At 41.3% G+C, this 26,317-nt stretch overlaps 1 protein-coding gene across 5 annotated transcripts in view; it reads right to left on the bottom strand.

Annotated features, from left to right (window-relative positions):
- Positions 1–26,317, bottom strand: part of ELP4 (elongator acetyltransferase complex subunit 4) — a 234,730-nt gene that overhangs the window by 18,767 nt on the left and 189,646 nt on the right. The gene's annotated exons all lie outside the window — the stretch shown is intronic.

Below are 26,317 nucleotides of genomic sequence, written 5' to 3'. Positions count from 1 at the left end.
TCCCTAATATCTTGCTAAATGACTCACATTCTTATTTCAATTTGCTTTCATATACCTTCCTATTAGCATCTCTCCCCTCTATCCCTATCCTTTATTACTCATGTTACTAGAATGTGTATTTTTTAATCCAAATTTCTTCTTGGTTCCACACCTATTTATCTTCAACCCCAGAGATGTTATATAGTCACTGGTGTATATGTGCCAGGCTGAAACTCTATTCTAGTGACAAAGTCTAATAAATCATTACTCCTACCAATTCCATTCTTCCAATTTAAAACATTAGAGTTGCATTTCAGGTATTTTTATCAAAAACAAACAAATGAATGAACAATTGTTTTATGACTCTAAGGAGCATTCTTTTTTTAAGGAAGCTTGGCGCTGAGCTAACATCTGTTGCCAGTCTTCCTCTTTTTTTTTTCCCCTCCCCAAAGCCCCAGTACATAGTTGTATATCCTACTTGCAAGTCATTCTAGTTCCCCCATGTGGGATGTCACCATAGCATGGCTTGATGAGCAATGTGTAGGTCCGTGCCCAGGATCTGAACAGGTGACCCCAGGCTGATGAAGTAGAGTGCCTGAACGTAACCACTCGGCCACAGGGCTGGCTCCTAAGGAGCACCTTAACAGACTTTGAGTTGATAAAATTCCAAAAAAGTTGATATCTAACCTAATTATAGGGTGAAGCATATAGCTTAATTCCTAAGAGGGCTAAAGGTTCATAAAATACTTAAAAAAAAAAAAAAGCCACATAGTTCCCTACTCTTGGGGATGTATAATTAGTGGGAACATCCTAAGCTAAGTTGTTTGAAAATAGCAGTGAATTACTAAACCATGTTAGTTTTGCACTGAAAAAGCATTGTATGACATCATTCAGAAACATACAACATTTTGGTAAAAAGTTGGCTGGGCTCTGCTATTATGATCACAATGTCATCAGGTTAAAAAAATAAGTCATAACAACCTGCAGTTAATTTTCCTTTAGAATCATCTGGAATATCTAAGGAAGTCTCTCAAGTACAGAGGTTTACAGGCGGTTTTATTCCTGAAAAGTTATATCTAAATTAAGTTGTTAAGAAATAAGATATACAGTGCCATTGGACGTAAATAGGTTCTATTATGAATCCTGCATAAGTGAAAAGACCTTTTGAAAGACAAATACTCTCTCCTAACACTTTCAGAAATCCACATATTGAAAACATCTAGCATTCTTAAAGTGCTGGATACGTGAGCTTAAGGAAAAGGACTCGCCAAAGCTCGGAAGACACAGTGAGGGCGGCAGGACGTAATCCAGTCAACGCAGCCAGCGCTCACAGTAACTTTCCCTCCAGGAACAGAGGCATCCGGAAGAGATCAGGAAACTCAGAGGAGAAAAGAACAGGCCCCTTCGGGTCTAGAATATCAATGTGACATTTAATGTGGAGACACGTGTGCTTTCAAAGTTGTGCCATTTGGAAAAAGCAGACCAAAGATACCACTCAGCCAAAACTGCCGTTTTTCTAGTGTCCATGTAGGCAGGGCAGGTTTCTATTTCCCCAGCACTGGAGAGGCTGGTATGCAATTTGCTGAGAGTTTAGATGATCTGGGGCCCATCCCAAGAAAGGTGGACATAAGGACACATATCATTCAATTGCAGTGGCCAGGCTCATCCATATTTCCCATGACCTAACACAAGCACTGAGGCTGATGAATACCAACCATTCAAGTTGGTAATTAGCAGACACTTAAAAAAGGTGTGACATGTTATAGGAAAAACAATGTTACTAGTGCATGAAAATAAGCATTAAAAAACAAAGCAATAGGCTGCTTTGTACTTAGCAGAAGTTTATGAGAAGATACGTTTTACATAGTATTAGAACTAAACATTTTTGGTAGCTTGGAAGAAGGGAAGTGAATTCTTATTTCAGACAACTTTTACAATATAAGTTTTTAAAAATGAAAGGATAGTTTGAATATCCTTAAATGATACATGTTCCTTACTCTCATAAGACAATGCTAATGTTAATACAACTGCCCTAGTCAGTCATTCAGGATAGGATCAATTATTTTGAAGCAGGGGATTCTTGTAGCATTACACATTAAACATTCACGGCACCTCAGAACAAAGGGAAGACTAAAAACTTAACAAATTCTCTAATTTTGCTTTTCTACAAACAGGAAAATGTGAATGGGGAAGAATTTCTCGATTCATAAATTAATGACTTGGGAGAAGGATTGATGCCTTATGTGGGCACGCTAGGCCAAAGTTCTTTTTGTTATTTGTTTTATAGGCACCAGAATTTAAGCGTAGTTTCTCAACATGTATAGTCATTTAAATAAAATCGTATTAAGCGATTTTGTTAATTTTCACTGAACAGAATGATAGATGAGAGTAAGTCACAAGCTGATATCTAGCAATAAGAAGACAAGAGACGTTATATAATATGACACGGGCTTGTTATTTAAGATCTTTAAATGTTATTTTTTTATTAAAAAGTTCCACCCTCCTTGTCAACATATCGTTAACAGAATGAAAATCAAAGCTTAATCATTTCATCTAAAATGTTTTACTATGAGGTGGGATCTTGCACAATGTCTTGTGACACACACTGCCTGATAAAACTTGTGCTGGATAAAAAAATGCAAAAGCAGAGAACTCTCTAGGTTGACAACTTCCATGGTCATAACAGTCTAGTTGAAATACAGTGCAATGACCATCCACAAAATCTTAGACTTACCATCTTAAGTTTCTACAAGTCTATCTATTTGGTTTAAGTAAACATTACAAACAAACCCTATTGCTGGAAAGATAAAGAATGAACATGAGTGAGATTCACAGATTAAATTAGAGGCTGGGAGGTTCTAATAAATCCTCAACGCATTTACCTAGAGAGGACTCAAACATGGGATGGAGTTGTTAATACTCTCTGAGATGGGAAGGTGAAAACTGACTTGAGTAATGCTAAGCTGTACTGGGAGACTTTCAAAACCACATTGTAAAAGAACAATATTAGCCATAGTGTGACTTGGAATTAAACATAAAATATACCGATGACGTTAAGCATAAAATTGCTAAATAGTGTCCTGAACTTCTGTAGAAAATGATAATGATTAGGAAGGGAAAACGGCTAACTCTTGACCAGAAACCCAGGGCAGTAAGTCCAAAGGACCCCGATTTCTTATCTAAAGCCAAAGAAATGACAGACACCTTTCTAGGATATATTCTATATTAAAAGATCTGTCCAGCATACATTTTCATAGAAATACAATGAACTGTTAAGCTCACTTCTCTGAGCCATTGTTTATCAAGACCCTTCCTGTTCTCAGACCACAGTCTGAGCCAAAAGCGAGGCCTGGCATCCTGTGTGATGAGTCCTACCGAGCCCAGGACTCTTAATTGCACTCAAGTGGCATTTGGAAGTACTTCACCTCTGACAAAGTTTACTGTGCATGTGTGCACACGCACAAGTGTTTTCAACTTCAGAAAAGGAGCACTGAAGAGGGACACTGAATGACTCCAAGAGCTGATTAACCAGTACTCCTTGTCATCTCCTTAAAGGAATACGGAAAGCTAAAGAGCTTCTGTAAGGATAAGTGGAAATCAAGATGGGTAGCATATTGTGTACGAGAGGAATAGTACGCTTATTTGTCAGCTCCCAAATGACAGGCTGCTACTCTGGATCACCGCGACTAAAACACCGTGCTTGGCGGGGCAGATGTGAGCAAAATCTGTGGTCTGACTTGGAAGGAATTCAGTGAGGTGACAAAAAGACCAGGACCTTCCCTCTTCCACTTGCCTGAGGCTTCCCAAACTTTCCCTAAGAAATTTGTCTTTACCGCATCCTAAAGCAGACCCAAAACTCCGGGCTAATTTATTTAACCCCTTCAAGGTTTTTCACACTCTGGGAATAGCAAATAAATGCCAGTTAAACTTCTGAGTATATTTTGATTTCTTTGCATTCTTTAAGATGGCACACTGCTTTAAAAGATACTTTTTGGTGATATTTCCAGATATCACTAGATTCTCACATTCTCTGGAGGTTAAAATGAGATAAGCATTCCACGGCCTGAATCTGGCTCAATACCATCTTTATTGGTGATACTTTATGTCAAAGTGTCAAAGTGGACAGCTTTTTCATATTCATCCTCAGTAACTGATATTAATGTTTCATCTATGAATTCAAAAGGAGAAAAGTTAGGGAAGAGTTTATTCACTTAATATTTATATAACTTAAAAACCTCCCTTTCTTCTTCCCTTTGTTCCTTCCCTCCTTTCCTTTCTCAACAACATTTACTGAGTACCTACTATGTCCCAAGAAACAAGCTAGCTGGAGATTCAGAGTTCTTGTCCTCAAAAAGGTGCTGCGGAGGATTTACGTACAAGGTGTGGAAGTTGTGGGAGGTGTTGGCAGGTGAGGAAAGGCTCTGAGGAGCAGGTACTGCTCCAGGGGCATTTAATGGCAAGGTGAGAGTCCCAGGAGAAAAACACAAACAGCAAATGCAAAGTCAAAGAGGGTGTGACAAACAGACTCGGTTGTCTGGTACGACTGGAGCTCATGGTTTGCGCAAGGAAACAGTCAAAGGTAGGGATGGAGAGTAGGCAGGGGCCAGAGGCGTAAGGGCTTCCATCTGCAGGCAGCGCTGAGTCAGAAGGAGCCAAATCATGGTTTATCCCTTGAAAATATCACTCTGCTGTACTGATCTCACTCTGGTGGGAAGGGTTGGGGGGGAGGGTGGAGAGAAAAGGGCAAAACTGGAAGCTGGGAGACCAATGAGGAGGCCACTGCGGCAACCCAGGCAAATGGTGATGAGAGACTTTGCTACCTCTGTCTGTGGTTCTTCTTAATAAACTTCCCATACTCTTCAATATTTCTTAAAATTACAATTAAAATCTCGCCCTGGGTCTATAGGGAAATTCACATCTGATCTACCAAGAAGTCGCTGAGTGTTGCTGCCATTGTTCATCACCTAGTCTCTCTCTGTGAGGAGCAGGTGTCAAAAGAAAGGAAGATTTGGTGAGAGATTGGATGTGGAGTACAAGGAAAAGGGAAGTATCAAGGACAGATGGACGGGTGGATGGATGGATGGATGGACGGTCAGAGTCAATAGATATTTATTCAACTTCTACTATGTGCCAGACATTACATGAGGTTGTGGGTTCACTAAAGTTCGTTTCCTACCCATTTAGCTGTTGCTCCTCCTTCCTCTCCTCTAGTCTGTAACAATTCCTCAGTTTCTCCTTGCCTTTTATGGATGACCTTGATACTTCTGAAGAACACCAGTAGTTATTTGTACTATGTCCCTCAATGTGGGTTTGTCTGAAGTTTTCTCACGATTGAACTTACACATTTTTGGCAAGACTACCGTAGAAATGATCTTGCACTACATGCTTCTCAAGGCATCACAACAAGGGGTTCCTGATACTGATACGTCTTGTCTCCGGTGCTGTTCACCTCTACCACTCAGTCAAGCTGGTGTCTGCTGACTTTCTCCAAAGGAAAATTACTACCTTTCCCTTTGCAATTTGTAAGAATCTTGGTCACGACACTCTGAACTATGCAAATCCTGCTTTTCCTCAAATTTTTGCATCCACTAAGGGATCCTGTCTGCAGCATTCATCATCGTGGTGTTTGCCTAGTGGCGATTCTTTATTTCTCTTTTTCTTTCTACACTTAGTAATTTACTAACGTATTTATTTATTCATATCAGTGTGGACTCATGGATATTTATTTTATTCTATGGGTAAAAAATCAATACTATCATTATTTATTTTGTTGCTCAAATTGTTTCAACTTTGGTCATTAGGTTGGCTCCTGTCTTCCTCTGACACGGCCTCATCTTTTTTTATAAAGTATCTCCTTATTTTTGGTCCAGGACACAGAGGCTCGTCTTGTATCCTCCCTCCCTTGGCCCTAGAATCAAGCACTTCTCCTAGGAGCCCTGGTTTCTTTTATTGGAAAATGGTGTTTAGAGACCCAGATCTGGTGCCAGGTCTGCCATGGACACAGGGTGTCATTGCTTTAGGTCCAGGAGAGGTATTTCTAAGACAACTGGTCAGGCAAAGCCTCTCTGAGGAGGTCACTGGAGCAGAGACTTGAATGCAGTGAAGGAGGGAGCAGGCCGCAGACCTGGGACAAGCTCTCTGGGCAGAGGGTACAGTGAGTGCAAGTGACGGAGGGAAGAAAACATGTTTGCAAGGAACAGGAAGACGACTGGCGTGGGGCCGTCTGGTGGGCTGGGGAGGGGCACGAGGAGTTCAGAGTGGACAGGGCCTTCCTGGAGCAGGAGGATGCCTTCTAACTGCGATGGAAGTCACCGGAACGCTCTGAGCAGGACAGGAGCATAATCTGATTTACTTTGTGGTAAACTCTGAGTGAGTGATGTATGGCAAACAAAATGTGGGCAGGCAATTCAGGGGCTACTGCAGCAGCTCTGGTGACAGATCAACAGTGGCAGGAGACAGTGGGGTCGGGGTCAGGACTGTGCTGCAGAGGGGTCAGAAGTGGCGAGGCCTGGTGTTTGCGTGTATTTACATAGAAACAGTTCAAGCATAGAGAAGACTCAGAAAACAACATTAAACAAAACACCCATGCACTTATCGCTAAACTTGATCACACTCTAACATGTGGCCACATCTGCTTCAGAATAAAACAGGAGCGAATCCTCCCCAATCCACACCTCCCCAGAGTAAGCGTGGAAATAAATCTGACATGCACCTTCCTCATGGACAGTTCTAACTACTACTAAATATCTACGTATATGCACACATACAGATGATGGATAGTTTATACGTTTAAAATTTTACACAAATGGTATCAATACCTGTATCATTTTACAACTTGCTTTATTTCACACAGAGTTATGATCTGGACATTTACCACGCTGACACGTGTGCCTCTAGCTCGTGTATTTTTTTTTTTTTTTAAAGATTTTATTTTTTTCCTTTTTCTCCCCAAAGCCCCCCGGTACATAGTTGTGTATTCTTCGTTGTGGGTTCTTCTAGTTGTGGCATGTGGGACGCTGCCTCAGCGTGGTCTGATGAGCAGTGCCATGTCCGCGCCCAGGATTCGAACCGACGAAACACTGGGCCGCCTGCAGCGGAGCGCGCGAACTTAACCACTCAGCCACGGGGCCAGCCCCTAGCTCGTGTATTTTAAACTGCTGTACAGCAGTGCTGCACTGTGTGAATCTATAAAGTGAACTGATCCATTCTCCTGTTGATAGACATTTACGTTGTTTTCAATATTTCTGTCCTACAAGAAATGTTGTATTTAACACTCTTTCATTTTTCTTCTTGTGCATCTGCTGAAGCTTTTTGAAAGCGTATATCCAGAAGTGGAATTTCTGCATCAAAAGATATGTACAGTATCAACATTACACGGTACTGCCAACTTGTTCTCAGAAGCAGTTGTAGCAATTTATAATTTATTTATAATATGAAAGCTCTTGCTTTTCTAAATTCTCACCGACTTGCCTGTCGGACTTTTAAAAATCTACCAATTTGATGTGTATGACATGATAGTTGTTATTTTAGTTTTTATTTGCCCTGGTGACCAGTGATGTTGAACATTTCTTTGTGCTTCCTCTTTTATGAATCACACGTGCCCCTTTGTCTACTGGGTTGTTCTTTTTTTTTTTTTGCTGAGGAAGATTCACCCGGAGCTAACATCTGTGCCAGTCTTCCTCTATTTTATATGTGGGTCGCCAGCACCACAGCATGGCTGACAACTGGTGTAGCTCCACACCTGGGATCCAAACCCTTGAACCTGGGCCACCGAAGCAGAGCAGCCTGAACTCAACCACTACGCCATGGGGCCAGCCCCTGGGTTGTTCTTTTATGACATACTCATTCTGGGTGTTAATCCTTTGTTGGGGACGTGCATTGCCAATTTCTCACTTTTCACTTAGTTTACAGTGTCTTTTATCAACCAGGGGCTTTAAAATGTAACATGGTCAAATACTAGTGTCCTATTTTTTCCCCTAAAAGTTTTAAAGTTTGTCTTTTTACATTTAATCCTTTAAACTAACTGCGAGTTACTTTTTGTGTATAGAATAAACGTTTCTCATAAGAATAACCAATTCTCCAAGTACCAATGATTGAATATCCAGCCCTTCCTTACCCTACTGACCTGTAATGCCACGTCTGTCATTTTTCAATTCTCCAAACATGAGGGGTCTGTTTTTCTAGGTTCTTTATTGCCCTTTTCTGGTTTATTTGTTTATCCCTGCACCATTAAAATTTTTTTAACTCTTTATGCCTTATGAGGATATTTGATATTTCGTAGGACAAGTTATCCTCCACATTTTTCTCCTTTAAAGTTGTCTTTGTTATTCTCGACTCTTTGCTTTTCCATTTGAAGTAAGGGTCAGCTTGTCAAATTCTAAGAAAAACTCCATTAGGAATTTGGGTATAATTACATTGAATTTCACATTTTTTTGATATTGAGTCATTCCACCTGTGAACATTCCATCTAAAAGGTCTTAAAAGGGCCTTCAATGTAGTTGTGAAACTTTTTTCCATTAAGGTCTGGTACATCTTTGCCAGTGCTAACTGCAGATGCCTCATGGTTTGTTGCCATAGATCACGGGCAGGCGCCACTTACCAGCCGTGTGAGCCTCTCGGTGTCTCGGTTTTCTCATCAGTCAACTGGGGACAATAATGGCGCCCACTTAACAGGGTTTGTGGTGAGGATTAAAATGTAAAAGCATTTAGATCACTGCCTGGCACATAATGAGCTCTTGGTAGATTTTTTATTTTTCATCCAGCCAATACTTACTGAGTTCTACGATGTGTCAGGCATCCTTTCTAGCACTGAGGACAGAGCAGTGAATGGAACAGACAAAGCTTCCCCCATCCCATAAATAATTCCTGTGCAGTGCTCTTCAGGCTCCAGGGTGCTATCAGGGACCTCAAGGAAATGGGGGAGCAAGCCATTCAGATATCTGGACGAAAGGCTACCAGACAGAGGGCCAGCTGTGCTGAGGCCCTGAGGAGGTGGACCGCTCAGGGCACTCTGGGAGCATGAGGAGGCCAGGAGCTCTGCGGCGAGAACAAGGGTAGGGGAGATGAGGACGGCAGAGGAGGGGATCACAGGGCGCCGGGCCCCCGAAGGGCTTCTCCCCTGACACACTTGGAAAGTTCTATTTCCTGATGGGGTGCACCTGCTGTATCGGAAGGCTACTGCACATGGCCATAACAGCAATGGCTGCTACACATGCACAATGCTTCTAGGGTGCCAGGCACTTTACACAGGTGAAGTCACTCAATCTTTTCAACAGCCCTTTTACAGGTGAGTAAACTGCAGTGTAGACAGGCCAAGTAACACCCCAAGTGACACGGGGGTAAACTGCAGAGCTGAGATTACGCATCTGGCAAAGTTGCTGAATTCTCTAACAGTTTCTGGACCCTCCTGCATGTAAACAGTCACATTATCTGACCATAAGGACACTTCAGCCCTGTCCTTTCCAGTTCTAATAAGACTATTTCTTTTCCATTTTGGGGGGGGATGTTACTAAAATGGTTAGCATCTCTAGCGACAATGTCAAATAGACTTGGAGAGAGTGGGCATTCTCACTCCTCACTTTAGCAGGAACATGTCTAAATTTTTACCATTAAGAAAGATGTTTCCTTTTTGTTCCTGATGGTCACCTATTATTAAGATAGGAACTTCTCATCTATGCTCAGTTTCCTAGAAAAAATTTATTTTTTGAAAAAAATTATTTTTAATTACCAAGAATAAGTGCTGAATTTTATCAAGCACTCTTGTACTTTGTGAAGTTGAACTGTTTCTGTTTTTATGAGAGGAACCCTACCTAGCAAGGGTGGGTGTGTGTGTGCGTGCGTGTGTCTGTGAGAGAGAGAGAGGGAACAAGCGCCAGCTCCCACCTGACAGCGTCTCGTCTCGGATTCCGCACCTGCGCTCACAGCGGAGTGCCCCTGTGTGGTTTTCGGAATGCTGGTGTTGTACTCTGAGTTGAATAGCTTTCCCTTTCTCTGTTCACAGCTTTTACAACAGAGGGGTTAGTTGACATTGTGATAAACTATCTACATTTTGTATCTTTTTTTGTGGGAGACTTCTGATTAGATCTGGGATACTGTGAAGGTAGAGTGGACGGGACTGGTTAAGGGACGGGAGGTGAGGTGTGAACGAGAGCAGACGGCTCTTGGGTGAGCACTGCAGGTGGCTGGATTCACGAGAGGCACTGAGACAGGACATCAGAGAGAAGGAGATGGGTGGAAAGGTTATTAATTCAGTTTTTGATGTCTGATTTCAAGTTTCTTTGGGGTCATCAAGTGGAGGTATCCAAGAGATTGTGAGGCTGTGCTGGAGACAGAGCTTCAGGTCTGTGGCTCATTGATTCACTTCATTTTATTCATTCAAAAAATACTAACTGAGGGGCTGGCCTGGTGGTATAGCAGGTCAGTTTGCACACTCCACTTCAGCAGCCTGCAGTTTCCAGGTTCGGATCCCGGGCATAGACCTACACACCACTCATCAAACCATGCTGTGGCGGTGTCCCATATAAAATAGAGGAAGACTGGCACAGATGTTAGCTCAGTGACAATCTTCCTCAAGCAAAAAGAGGAGGATTGGCACAGATGTTAGCTTAGGGCCAATCTTCCTCATACACACACACACACACAATATACATATATATATAAATTGAGTGTCTATTCAATGTCAAACTCTGGGCATGCAGTCTCTCTCTTCTCCCTCCCAGTTCAGCCTTCCTGACAGGTTGTGCCATTTTTCCCTGCGGTATTAACAGCAGCTGTGTTTCCTGTGCTTTTCTTCCCCAAAGCGAGAGTTTTGGTTCCTCCTCCTTCTCCTGTATTTTCCAAAATGTAGACCAGGGAGAGGACACACGATTGATGGGGTTGGAAAGATGGTATGTACTGTTTGAAATTAATTTTTGAGTTGGAAGAGTGCTGCACATAAAGTAGGAACTTAATGCTTGGAGTTTAATCCTTTAAAAGAGCTTTGGGCTTTGTTCTTGGCTACAGCTAGAGCCAGCTTTATAAACAGGTGCCAAAGCCAGTTTCCACTGGTGGACTTGTTAGAAAGTCATCATTTCCAATGCACACACTACACTGAGTTGAGGTGGGTTTAGGATGTGGCCTTAAGACGTCACCTTCTTGTACATAAAAGAAAAGGTTAGGACTGGCGACTTCCCAGATTCTCTCGGCCTTTCGCATCTTGCACAGTTTGTATGTGGAGACACAAAACACTGGGGGATATAATCTCTTCCGTGGCAGTCTTGAGAGAAGGCGTATTCTGCCTGCATACTTCAGTTATCTGCATTTCTGCCCAAAGGCTAGAGAAAGGAGGTGAGCCACGAACACCGGGAACTAAAGGTGGACAGGGGACCGAGCACTCAGGGGGGTCACAGGAGTTGGGCAGCCTGGTTTCACCACAGCAGACACTGGTGAGCCCTGTGAGGAACCTGGATCAGGCGGGAGAGCTCACCAAATCCACGTTTCTCACTCTTTGAGGGCTTGGAGGTATTGGGCAGAAAGCAGGAAAGGTAAAAACAGAAACAAAACCCCAACGCTTCTTATGCAAGAAAGTGTCTGTGAGAGAGAACTGAGCAACAGGACAAGGGCACCGGGTCACACCATGGGGCCAGGCTGGGCCTTAGGCAGGACCATCAAGGGCTCTGAGACACCGGTGACTGCACCCGGGCAGCCCGGGGAGGCCACTGCGACAGGGAAGAGAGGCTCTGAGAGAGAACGAGTCAGCCATGCCCTCGGGAGGCAGCTGCTTGCCTGGAGGTCTCGGTAGCTCCTCCGGAGTCCAGACAAGGCCCAGCTGTAACCCTCGAGCGTCTCTGCTCTCGGCGTGAGGCTGAGTTCCGGTGCCAACCCGTCGCCCTGCCTGGGAGTGCTGTTGTGCGGCAGCAAAGTGGGAAGAAGAGCAGTCACCAGCGGAACACGTGGCTTCAGGCTGGGCCTCCGCCAGCCCCGCAGGGCCGTGGGTCTACAGGAGCTGACGGCAAGCAGGCAGCTTGCACGGCCCTGCTCAGGCTCTAAGAACATCTCTTTCACTTTATTTTTCAGTTACAGGAAATACTACGCGGTTACATTTCTGCACGTATTTCTTTGAGTATTTCTCCTTCCTTCTTCTCTTACCCAAAATTCCTTTCCTCTTTTTACCTACACTGCAGGGAGACCTAGTATAAAGGCACGTAAGAGCCTCCACATTTTCATGATAGACTATAAACAGAAATTAAATAAGGTGTTGTAAAGATCACGTTAGAATCAGAAATCACGGACAGAGGAAGTAATCTGGGGTAATCGCTGTGCGGATGCGTATAAAGGATTTAGGTCCAAGGTGTGGGGGAAAATCTCTCAGAAAAGCTACAGGTAACAGCTGCATTGTTAGCATGCTTGCTGCTCTTCTTAACTAATCTGTGTCTAGCCTTGTTGGTTCTTTATTGGAAGGGACTTTTTGTGTCTCTTTCTTTCCTTCCTCACTTTTACTATACTTTTTGACACTTTAATGACCTCACACTTAAAATAACTGCGTCCCCGACCCTTTTCTCTGCCTGCATCAATACGCCCTGTATGCGTCCACTGAACTAATATTTACCAAATGTTGCTTTTAGCGTATTGCTAAGACCTGCCCTGGCTCTCCATATCCTCTATGGCTTTCAGGGCTTTCCACAAATCATCCCCATCTCAGTTATTTTTCCCAACAGAATCTTCTTCGGTAAGGCATTTCCAGACTGATTCCCAGCGTGCCGCTGGCAGGCAAACCTCCCTGCTCTTACTGGGGCTCTTCTCCCTCAGGAAGACGCGCCCCTTTCAGTGTTTCCTAATTCCACCCCATGTCAAGGTTTGGCCAAGTTCTAGCACCTTCCTTATTCTAGACCTAACTGACTTTCTTTGCTGAGCTATAACCCTAGACCTCTCTGCACAATTTTACACTTCCTTAGATATGACTGTTTCTCATCCACCAGCCTTTTCTGTCCTGCCATATCTGTAAGTTCGCCAAGGGTAGCAGAGACAGTCTGATGTGTGGGGAAAGAAGAGACACCAGTAATGTTCATAGTTCAGTGTTCATCATAAAGTGTCAACCAGAAATCCATGCTATAAGATCTGGGTTTACTCTGCTGTAGAGGGATTTATTTAGATGTACAAGAGGAAGAGATAATAATATTAACTACTACTTTGAGGAACACACTGAGGAATCGGCTCATTTCAGAAAAAGAAAACAACTGGAGGGTGTTCTAAAATTATCTTCAGCTGCTTATCTCTAAAAGGAATTGTAATCCACAATTGTAAAATATTCTATTTTGCATATTATAAGAAAAGCTCCTTTTTGGATATAGTCCAAGTATAATTTAAAGTAATAATTTTTATGCTTTAATTCCCTTCGTCTTGTAGAAAAGTTGTTTGGCACTAAATATATAGAAGGCCTTCATGGCTTACTTATCTTCCCCCTTTACCTTCCACTACCTGGCTCCTAGGTAGCTTGCAAACATCATTAATTATTGTTAAATACGTAAATGTCCACTGCCACTCACTCGGGAGCACACTACAAAGGGCTGCCTGTGAGAGAAGCAGCCAGATTTGGAGCATCTGTTTTGTGGGTTTTTTGGGGGTTATATTTAAAACTGCTGCTGCTTGTCTCTATCCCTGGTGACTCGTTACCGATGGCGTCTCTCCAGGACGGCAGTCCCATTTCTTTCCCAGTCACACCAGTTTTGGCTGTCTGGAGGGCGACTGCCTATCTCCTGGAAACGACCCCAGGTTACTCACAGTGACTTTCATGTAGGCCACGAAACTAACATATTACAACATCTCCAATATATCCTACATATTTTGTAAAACTCCATCTAGTCCTTTTCCCTTGGTTTGTACCTTATTTCTATAACTTCAACCTCCTCCCCCTCCACACTATCTGGCTTCTCTCTCTCTCTCTCTGTCCCATCCCATATATATATATACACATACACATACATGCACACACACACACATATATACATACACACACAAACACACTCAATAAATGTTGGTCCAGTTCAAAAAAAGAATAGTATACATATATTTAAAAGTCTGAAAATAAAAGACAATCTGTAATGTTTCCCCAGCTCACTAAAAGTTCAAATTTATTAAGAGAAGTTAAGAGGCTCACTGTCTACAATCATCCCCCTCACACTTTATTTTCCTGTTTCACATTTGTTGGCAGCACAGAAGCTGCTAAAGCTGCTGACGAAGCATTTTGAATTAAGGCAACATTCTTATATTTTATTCAACTCCAGCACAACTAACATTTCAATATTATTCACAGCGGCTTATGTGAAAGTCATGGACAACTTGCCTCTATTATTAAGGCACCATAAGGCATAATTGTATCTAAATGATTCAGGATAAAACACACACAAAACTGTTTTCTGAAATCAACTTACGTAGTTGAACAGTTATTGTGTACTATTAAATAGTTGGCACGTTTCACCTCTTTGGCATGTAAAAGCCAATCTGGGTTTAGACTTATGTCGTTTAAATGATGCCAATGTGTACTTCTCACCTTCTTAAATATATCAAAATTCCTCAGGATGCCAAACAAAACCTGTCCTCTGGGAGTACAACGTGCCAACAGCTCAACGGCACATGGAAGCGTTACTGGAAAACTTGAGAGTGAAAAACCTTCCTCCCAATAACTAAGGTCTCAGAGGTGAAAATGAATTAAAGCTCTGGAAATTATCTGGTGAGCTTTACGCCAGAGAGCCAAATCAGATAATTCAGTATGAATTTTAGAATGATGTCTACATGATTCCCCTGACTTTAGAGCCTCAAGGTACAAGTTGGCTTTCTCAAGCCTTTGCCCGGCAGTTGTGTCTGATGTTTCAAAGCCTGAGAGGAAGGCACGTCTAAGAATTGGAGAGAAGCGTTTTCTTCATTTTCGTCCTCAGAACTTGGGTAGGGGCAGAAGGATGAAAGAAATGAGGAGTCTGCAAGAAAATATTCAGACAAATATGTGCTGTACATTCAAAATAAACGGAAATGTTGATTCTAATCAAGCAAATTACGGATTTGCTCGCGCTCTGGCAAGTACGTGCTTGTTTTGTACAGAGAGAGGAGGAAGTTTAGCAATAAGTATAAGCTAAGGTATTTGTAGATAAATGTGGTATTTGAATATTACTACCTATTGGTATTCTTAACTTGTTCTTTAAAAACTCATGCAGGTTGCACAGTTTTAAAATAATGTTAATATGGCATGAATTTCAACAAGAGATTCTGTAAAATTAATCATTACTAAAATAAAAAATTATTAAATATAAATACTACTAGATTTTATTCAAAACAAAGTAGTTTGTCACCATTAATAACCTTGGACACAAAAAAGAAAGACTGAAGAAAGTACTGTGAACATATAGCACATGTCAAGAAACAGCTTCTACAACCTGTCTACCATGAGAAAATCATATTTGAAATAGCCCTAAGATAGAACAAATCACACACAAAAAAGTCAGCAAGTGCTAAAACACAGTGAAGAAAATTTCCTCTGCTATCTATAACAAACACCAGTTGCACACTTTTGAAAGTAAACACAAGCAGCCTCAGTGAATGCTGTATTTCAGTGCAGTACAGTCACGCATATTTTCCAGAAATCATCAGGCTTGGAGAATTTTCTCTGTCTCACTACACTTTATTAGTCTTGCATTATTCAATGCAAACCTGTGTCATCCTAACCCTCCCTATTTATCATGAGAATGTTGGTGTCTAAGATCAAAATAACTAGACTTTCTTTTTTATTCTGTTAACAAACAGATAACATGAGATCTACCTTCTCAATGAGTCTTTAAGTGTGTAGTACAACATAGTTAACCCCCGTCATAGTGTTGTACAGCTGACTTCTAAACTTCCTCATCTTGCATGACTGAAACTTTATGCCCATTGCATAGCAGCTCCCCACTCTCCTCCCTGTAGCCTGTGCCCATCACCATTCGACTTCCGGCTCTGATGAGTCTGACCACTCTAGATGCCTTATGTTAAGTGGGATCACGCAGCTTCTGTTCTTCTGTGATGGGCTTATTTCCTTTAGCACAATGTCTTCAAGGTTCATCTGTGTTGTAGCATATGACAAGATCTCCTTATTTTTTATGGCTGAATAATATTCCACTGCATGCATACACCACATTTTCTTTATTCATTCATCTAGCCACAGCCATTTGGGCTGTTTCCACCCCTTGGCTATGGTGACGATTGTGGTAATGAATGTGGGAGTGCAAATCTCTCTTCAAGATTCTGATTTCAATTCTGGGGTTTGGATAAATCTCCAGAAGTGGGATTGCTGTGTCATATGGTATTTCTAAATTTTTTGAGGCTCCTCTATACTATTTTCCATAGAGGCTGCATGATTTTACATTCCCACCAACAGTGCACAAGGGTTCCAATTTCTCCACATCCTCACTTATCTTTTAACAGAACTCACCAGTGAAGTCATCTGATCCTGGGCTTTTCTTTGTTCGGAGGCTTCTGAAAATAACACTTACTATTTTCTGTTTTTTGGATAATGGCCATCCTAACAGGTATATGGTGATATCTCATTGTGGTTTTGATTTGTACTGCTCTGATGATTAGTGATGTTGAGCATGTTTTCATACATCTATTGGTCATTTGTATGTCTTCTTTAGAAAAATGTCTATTAAGTTCGCCGCTCAGTTTTAAATAGGGTTATTTCTATACATATTTTTTTGCTACTGAGTTGTAGGAGTTCCTCATATATTTTGAATATTAACCCCTTATCAGATACATGATTTGCAAATATTTTCTCCCATTCAGTAGGTTGCCTTTTCACTCTGTAACAGTGATGAAGCTTTTTAGTTTGATGTAGTACCACTTGCTATTTTTGCTTTTGTTGTCCTATTCAGGAAATTGCTGCCGAGATCAATGTCATAGAGGCGAGACAGAAATGAGTCTTGGGCAGTCCTTGAAAAGCCAGAATAGTGGATACATACGCCATTCTGCTCTTCCCCTAAAGGAAGGGGTCGCTGAGCTGTACGGGGCCCTCTCTGCTGCAACACCGGTATCCTGGAGCAGCAGCAAGTCACCAAGCTCCTTTTTGTTCCTTGTGGCCCCCAGACATCTAGAGTGTGGCGGGTCCTGTCAGTGCTCTGAGGCAGGCAAGATAGAAGCCAAATCCTCAGGTACTGCTCCCACCCCAAAGTCCCAAAGTTAGAACGCAGGATGTAGGTCCAGCCTTCTCTTTCTCTCCCCAGGGATAAACTTGAGGGTGGGAATGTCCTCCCAAGCGTGGCACTGTGCCAGCAGAGGGAGGATGGCAGGAAGGTGCTATGAATTTTCTGACTGGCTTCAATGTGGCTGGTTTTGAGCTTGCCTGGGGTGGTGCAGAAACCTCTTCACTGGTGTGTAGATTTCTCACAAAGGGAATTGGTCCATGTATTGCTGTTGAGTTAGTGTCTCTGTGGGAAGAAAGAGGGCTTGGTGCTTCCTATTCTGCCATCCTGCTGATGGCATTATCGGACTTTTCTCAAGTTGGCCCTTTTAATAACATAATCTCACCAATTAATGGCCACTAAACAATCTGAAGATGGACAAGTCTCAGCCAAACGAACAGTGTTGCAGCCACTGTGGCTGAATTCTATCAGACAAGGTAGAAGAAAACAGAAGCACTTGCTAAGAGCCCCCATCCAGGCTGAGTCACACATGCACCCTCCTGACCACTGCAATAATTTGATTAAGCTGACTGGCTGTTTGCTAGCACTGAGTGGGCATAGAAGGATGGTCGTCAGCTTCTTAACAGTGCGGGCAAGCGAGTCAGTTCCTCGTATAGCTGAAGCAGTTATGCATACGAAAGCCCCAAAGCTTTCCTATCGAAATAACCAACAAAAGGGCAGTAGAAAAGTGCAACAACAAAATTGTTCTGAGATTTGAAGTCTAATTTCCAGTACACAGTATTGATGTCTATTATTACTTTTATTAGACATTTTTCCTGGGTGACATTTTACATTTCACTCCTAAAATGATTATCTATTACTTCATTTTATTTTTGTAACACTTTTGGGAGGTAGAGCCTGAGGAAGTCGACCCACATACATTTTTATTCCTAACTTAGAACATAGATACTAATTGCGGAAACAATCTGTCTAGAGACGGTAGAGCTTCTGACTGTTAATATGGTGAGCACACCCATTACAAGTGACAGCAGCCATCACCTCTTAGAGAACATCTGAAATACGCTGCATTATAACTTTCTTAGATCTTCTAAATGAATAAGCATAGTCTAAGTGAGCTGTGATTATAACATTCTGTTTTTCTGGTTAAAAAAAATTCTTTTAGATTTGATTCTTCTTTGAATTTCGGTAGAGAATGAGAGCTAAGCATAACTGAGATTTTCTCCTCTAAATGATAAGACTATTCTGTGCTTTAATATAAATGAATTATTTTATAACTTCTTTCTATTTGTTAGGAAACAATTTAAATAGAAAAGCCAACCTACCTTCCCAAGATTCATGGTACTTTTTACCAGGAAGTAAGGAAATCATATTGCACTCTTTCAGTCTAACTGTAATTTTGGTTTCCAAACAATCTCTCTGTCTCCCAAGGTTAAAAGCACTGAAAGTACACATGAATGCTAAGGAAAATCTTGAAATTTCCTGAAATGCATTAGCCATCCTCTTTCTATAACAAATACCTTGTTTGTTTATGATGGACTACATCATTAATCTAGATAAATAAACGCAGAAGTGAAGGGAGCTGGGTTTGCTGTCTTGTCCATTGCCCAGCAACCAACGGTCACAACTGCTCTGCAGCGGGGCACTGTGCAGGAAACGGGCACTCCCGCGGCATATGCCACCGTCCAGCCCAGCCCCGGGCCGGGCGGGAGAGCCTAGGAACTCATGTCACTCTTGCTCAACAGGGCAAGCTCAGGGATTTACTTTTTAAAAATTTACTTCCCTAAAATGTTAATGTTTGTCACAATCAGGTGATGGATACATAGAAGCTTTTGAACAGTATCGTATGTTTGAAATAATTTCTTGACAAAGTGTAAATGGCCCACTGTTAATTATATGCCTTCATTCCTTAAAACCAATTTTTATGAACTTCAAAAAAATTGTAACAGTAATATATGCTTATAATAAATTAATATACTATAAAAGATAATATAATATAAATATAATATAAAATAGAGAAAGAGTAGAAAGTAGAAGTGCCACTCCCTACCCCTAATTCTCTATCTCCATTCTCTGATGTAACCATCCTTCCTTTAACAGATTACATATTCTTCTTTACTATTAAAAATACTTTTCAGAATGTATGTAAAGTAACTATAAATGTAAAGTAACTATAAATCTGGTAACAACAAAATAGATTTGAAATAGATTTTATAAATGACACACCACAAATATATACTCTGAGAAAAATGATAAAACTAAAAAATTTCCTTTTTATTAACCTAGTATTTGAGCATTATTAAAGCTACAAAGCAAATGGCTTTTAAAACCTATTTCACCATTTTTCTATTATTGGAAGTAAAGCTTATTTCTTTTATAAGCCTAAAAGAATAATATAGCAATAGTTCATGCTTGATTTAAAGTAACATGCAGTATTATTTTTCAGATAGGTGAGCCTCTTTAAGTGAAAAAATATACTGGAGGTATATGAATAAGATGCTGCTTATTCCCTCAGCCAACAGATCTGCTATTCAATAGAGGTGCACGTGGAGTATTTGTTCCGCATGCTCAGTGCTGCGCATGTCTGTGCTGCAAAGCCGTCTGAGATGAGCGTTCTGCTGTCATCAACTTGCCCAATAACGGCGGTAAGTAACTACCTTCCTGATCCCACTTTCTTTATTATTCAGTTGGGTGCAATTCCTGCTCTGAGAGTTGGAGTTTATTAGTCTTTGATGTTCTTTAGTGGATACACTGAAAAGCAAAAGGCAAGATCACTATATTCACTGACACTAATGTGTGCAAGGGAGGGACCTCTGTCCACCAACAGGTGTGAACACAGTAGCTTTTGTGGTTAGGCCCCCTTAGAAGTTTGGAATAATTTACAAAAAGGAAACTCCTTTTGACATTCAACAGAGGTGGTTATTTTACCCTCTATTCTTTAAGGAGGAGTGCTTTTAGAAAGAACATGAGACCTGATTCTCCCAAGTCCTGGTTCATTCATAAACTAGCTACCCAGAGCCAATAAATTACCATCTTTAAGTCTCCAATTTTTTTGTGTATAAAGTATAATTAATATCTGCCTTACTTTCATAATCCAACAAATTTTTACTTAGCAGTTATTATGTGTAACAATACAATGAATGAGACAGCTTTCCTCTTGTTATTCTCCCAAACAAAACCTCTACTTTATATGGCCTCACTTGGAAGTAAAAAAACACTCTACGAATAAAGCTCTTTTTCTTCCAAGCCCAAAGGTGAGGACACAGATACTGACATATACGTTTCTTAAGGCCACAAAAGTCAATCCTAGAAATTATTATAAATTATGTAAAATTATATAATAATATATTATTATATATAATTATTATATTTATCTATTACTATTAATTATTAATATATTAATTATTATATATTATATATAATCATAATTATACTCATAAATTATGTAATTATATAAAATTATAAAATCAGAGCTGGACCAGAGCTTCTGAGGATTAGGGAGTCAATACATGTAAAGTGCTTAGAACAGTGCCTGGCATAACAGATGTTAGCATTACTTTAGGATTTCACAGGCAGACTGGGTTTAGCCTGTAGGCAGCTTCATCGGGGGTGGGGGGGGGGTCACATAGAAGGGCCAGGTGCTTGGAGTGTAATGCTTTGTGACTGCTGTCTTAAAATTCTTAATAATTTTATATTTGAATTTGTGTTCTGTAAGTGAGGTGTGACGGGACAATGGAGCATACACAGAGGGGAGGGGGTGTGGCCACAGTGCAGTCCCCTCCTGACCTCCCAGGATGGGTTCTGCCATTCCCTGGTGCTTCAACCTTCACTGGCTTCCACTTTCTGCCCTCCCTCCCCAGTGAATGCTGCTGCTCTGCCCTGTTCAGGGCCTGGGCATGGGTGTGGAAAGGCCCAGGGCCGGCATGCACTCTACGGCATCCTGAAGTGGGGCATGGAGGTCGCCTTCCTGCCCAGGGTTGGCAGTGCCTCAGAGCATCGGTGGGCACTGGGCAGGGCAAGCTTCTCGCCCACCTCTGATCCAGGCAGCTGTCTTGTTCCAGTGTGGAGGCTGCCCGGGTTGGGGCAGTGGGGCAGTGGGGCTGTGGGAAGGGGAGATGCCTGGCTTGATTCCCTACCTATGGCCAAGATACAGCGCATTAGTCTGATGGTGGGTAGGAGGGAAACCCGACATCTGATGGGCTGCTGAGCCATGAGTCACGGGTGAGACCCCGGGGGCCTGTGAGAGGCTGTGCTCTCAGAGCGTCCATGTACCTGAAGGGGCAGGACCTAAACTACCAAATGAAAACGCTGTTACAGGTTTTTCCAAAAACACCGGAAGAAAGGAAAAGCTTCTTATTTTAGTACCTTTAATAGCACCTTTTCCGGTTTTTTGAACAAGGAGCCTCACATTTTCATTGTCACTGGGCCCTCCAAATTACTGGGCCCCGCAAGGCTCCCTTCCTTCCACAGAGGCTTTTTAAATAGGCACTTGCACTAGGGATTACTACTGAGAAGTCACAGATGATAGGTTATTAACCTATCTGAACATAGACAAGGGTAATCAGAAACTTCATGTATGAATTTTAAAATGAATGACTTTCTTTTTTCATTTAAAAAAACTCACAGTAGCTCAGTATTTCTGAGATCACCCTTCCCTTCAATCTGTGCAGAAGAAATCGAGTGCTACCTCCATCCTGAATTTTCACGTCTTAATCATCAGCTTTTTGGACAAAAGAATAAACATTAAAAACCAACAACAACAAAAACAAATTACACGTCTGAAGTTTCCTGTGGGAGGTCTTCTACTTCCGACGGCCAACCTTGTTAGTGTGCTCTTTGTCTGAGGAACATTTCAGCTATTTAAATATCTGAAACACTATGAATGTTTATATTGTGATAAAGATATAAATTACAGTAAAACTACAATTTTTCACCCAAAATTTGAATCAGTAACATTTCCACAACAACACACTGTGGAAGCTGCTGGCAACGGGGCTGCGTCCCAGGCTGAGATGGGTGGTGACGGAAGTGAGGAAGCCTATGGGGCCAGTCAGGGTAAGGTGGTAAGGGTGAACTCAGCAGAGCAGTTAACAAGTGGGGCCAGTTATTTAAATTATAAAGGCTGAAAGGGCAATCCCCATAAAGGCTCATAAAAACAAAATTAACCGTACCAAGGATCCTATGAATTGTAAACGTGTTTTTAATTGGTCAACATTTTGGTGTTTTCATTTCAACATTATTCTCAATCGAACAATTTCATCTGAGAAATGATTTGCTCATTTATATTTTCTGATTGATTAATGTCCCCAGGGTGCTGCCAAATTAGAATTTGCTACCCCGAATATTCCCCCACAACAAGACTTGCCACTGGTTCAAAAGTGTGCTGAATGAAAGAAGGCAAATCCAGATTCCAGCTGAGCCGCTGGGAAGCATCTTCATGGGTTGAATGGAAAATCAGGAGTTGAATGCATGGTTTTAGAAAACAGATTTTTTAAAAAACACAGTTAAAAAGTCTAACGACAAAAGCAGTGTTGTGGTACAGTACTAATTACATTCGTGACTAAAATCTATGTTATAGATCATAATCTTATAATTTTCTGTTTCTTTGAATGGCAACAGGTTAAAAGCCACAAGGAAAATCTTGCACACTGAGATCAAAAGGACCCTATTGGCATAAGGCAGCTTGGCATCAGACTAGATTTATACACGCTGACATGTCAAAGCCTTGAAACAGAAACTTCAGAACTTCCTCATCAATGCTGAAGGCAAGTCATTGACTTCATACCAGCTCAAAAGTACATCTTTCCAGGGACAGCATTCAACCATGCAGACAGCAAACCTGGGCACACAGAGCTGGAATATGTACTTGGAAGTAAGAGTCTTAAGCAGAACAAAATAGGAGTCAGCTTCCCAAGCTGCCAAGTTTCTGACAGGAATCCAAGAGGAAACACAAAACAGGGAGTAAGGAGCATATTGAACGGCAATTTTGACTGATGGGGCAGCTTAAACGTTAAGCAATAGCCCCCATTTCTGAGCCGTGATCACAGACTCCCCTGGCCTGGCTTCTCAGGCTGGGCAAGAGAGCCAGGGGGACAGGACTCCTCCATCTGCTCCTTGGCACCCGCCTCCTTTCTGCTCCATCTTGCAGTGCTAGTGTGTTCACGCCCTGGTGTCCTCTCCAACTTCTCTTCCTCGCTATGCTGCTGTGTCTTAAGCGCAGGGGTTCTGCACGGCCTCTCACAGTCGTACCAGGCATTGGTGGACACCTCAGACGGGCAGTCCACTCAACAGCTGTTCTGCTGAATGACCCCAATTCTTAGTTAGTACCAGTCTCAGTTCGGTATAAATGTTTCAGTGAGTCCAAATTTTACCGCAGGACTTAAAAAATCCTAAAGTTTTACTATTCCTCACCAACTGCTCTTTGCTTAGCAACTCAAAGACACTCTCAGTCTTGTTATCTGTCTTCCATGGCCTGACCAGAGCCCAGAGCGCTGGAGCACATGCCTGCGTCAGCGGGTTCCCGCTTCAGTACAATTCAAGCAAAACAATTTGAAAAGGTGCCAAACTATTTTGGGATTGGGCAGACAATAGTGACCCTTCATGATTCCATGAATAATGTAAACAGGGAACATATTGCTGAGGTCAAAGAAAAGAAAAAAATTAAAAGTAATTGCCTAAAGAGAAAAAAGGGGTATAAGATTTTAGCAGGGCAAATGGCATTCGAAATGGAGATTATGCTCTGTTTATACAGGAAGTTTAGAGTTTTAGTTTCTCTGGTGGTAAAACTGTGTTAACTGCAATTATTTGTCTGGAAGGCTCTGACTGCAGTCACAGAACTGCGGTGAGGTTGTCCCTAACTCTTCCCTCTGCCTTCTCTATCACCAAGGAATTATCCAATTACATGAATAAAAATATGTGGCCTGGCAGGCAACATGACTTACTTCACTTCACCAAAACTGGGTCAGAACTTTTAATGAAGAAAATATCCTAAAAAATCCACTTTTCTTTCTTTTTTAGATATTCTTGTGGCTGTGTAGTGGTATCTCCTGATTTTTCACAATATTTTATTGTGAAAAATTTGAAACATATAGGAAAGTTGAAAGATTTTTTTTTTATAGACCACACACCACCTAAGTTGTACAACTAGCCTTTTTCTATACTTGCTTTATCACTTTCTAAACATCTATCAGCCACCAGCCCATCTTATTTTTGGTGAATTTCAAGCAATCTGCAGACATCAGTACACTTCACCTTAACCACTTCGGCATGCATATCATTAGTTGGAATTCAATATTTGTTTACGGTTCTTTTTTAAAAAACTTTTATTGCAATATAATTCACATACTATACAATTCACCCTGATGTTTCTTCTAGGATAATAAACTGTCATCTGTGATTTCTCAGTAATTAAAAATTTTAGTGGACAAAATATGAAATATTTTTTCCCTCTCATTATTAGATGTGTCAGGTAACACTTGTGGCTTTCAGATCTTCTGTTGATAAACACACAGAGTTACAACTTTTAGGGAAACAAAAATTTCAAATTTGGAAAAGAATATACATCCTTCCTCCAAACCTAAAAAAGGGGAACTTTCAATAATAGAATAGTAGGTAACATAACTATAAACCTCAACTTCAAATCTGAGTCATTTGGACAAATGATCTTTCATCTTTAATCATTCCACAAAGACTGTGTCAGAGCAGACCGTTGGTTCAGATACTTTAAACTACCACAGTTTTGCACCCAGTCATAGGTGCAGAGTGTATTTTCCAAAGATAACTGCACAGCATCACCATCCCATCCACTCTTGCATAGTGCGACCTTGTACGGTGTGGTCAAGTGGCAGGTTGAATTTTTCTCCTCTTGAATCTGGGTGGCCTTGTGGCTGTTTCAATCACAAGAGTCTGGCAGATGTGATGCTTCATCATAGGTCAGAAAAAGCCAGGCAGCTTCTACCTTGTTTTCTAGGACACTCACTTTTGGAGTCCTGAACTGCCATCTACGCAGTTCAACCACCAGAAGAAGAGCCCACCATGCTGTAAGGAAGCACTGGCCACATGGAAAGGCTACACACAGGTGCTCTGGATGACAGCCTCAACTGAGGTCGCAGCCTATGACCAGCATGCACCACTAGACACATGAGTGAAGATGCTCCTAGTTGATTCGTAACTTCAGCCATCAAATCTTTCCAGCTGAGGACCCAAACATCATGAACAGCACATCCATGGAGCATACCTGCCGCGTCCTGTTCAAATTCCTGACTCTCAGAAGCCTTGGATGTAATAAAATGATTGTTTTATATCACTAAGTTTTGGGGTGGTTTTTACACAACAATAATAAGCATAACTGCCCTTCTCTATCCTGTACCCCACGAAACAAACCCAAAAGTACCACTGTTTTTAAAAGAAATACATAATTTTTGTTTGGCAGATATATCTGCCTATAGAAAATACATCAAAAGGATGATACACCATGATCAAGTGGGATTTATTCCAAGGATGAAAGGATGGTTCAACATTGGCAAATCAGTCAGTGTGATACACCACACGAACAAAATGAAAGATAAAAATCTTATGATCATTTCAATAGATGCAGAAAAAGTTTGACAAAATTCAACATTGACTCATGATAAAAGCTATCAAGAAACTGGGTATAGAGGGAAAGTATCTCAATATAATAAAGGCCACATTTGACAAGCCCACAGCTGACATCCTACTCAGTGGTGAGAAGCTGAAGGCGCTTACTCTAAGGTCAGGAACAAGACAAGGGTGCCCACTCTCACTACTCCTATTCAACGTAGTATTGGAAGTCCTAGCCAAAGCAATTAGGCAATAAAAGGAAATAAAAGGCATCCAAATTGAAAAGGAAGAGGTAAACTGTCACTATTTGCAATGATATGATATCATATAAGGAAAACCCTGAAGACTCTACCAAAAAACTGTTAGAATAAATGACTTCAGCAAAGTTGCGGGATACAAATCAATATACAAAAATAAGTTGCATTTCTATAAACTAACAATGAACTATCAGAAAGAAAATTAAGAAAACAATCCATTTACAATTACATCAAAAAAATAAATATCTAGGAATAAATTTAACCAAGTAGGTGAAAGATCTGTATGCTGACAACTATAAGACATTGATGAAAGAAATTGCAAAAAGACACAAACGGAAAGATATTCTGTGCTCATGGATTGGA

This window comes from Equus caballus, chromosome 7, assembly GCF_041296265.1.
Source record: "Equus caballus isolate H_3958 breed thoroughbred chromosome 7, TB-T2T, whole genome shotgun sequence".
Taxonomy (NCBI): Eukaryota; Metazoa; Chordata; class Mammalia; order Perissodactyla; family Equidae; genus Equus; species Equus caballus.
Note: the sequence above shows the minus strand (reverse complement) of the source record. Positions and strands in the feature narration are given on the sequence as shown.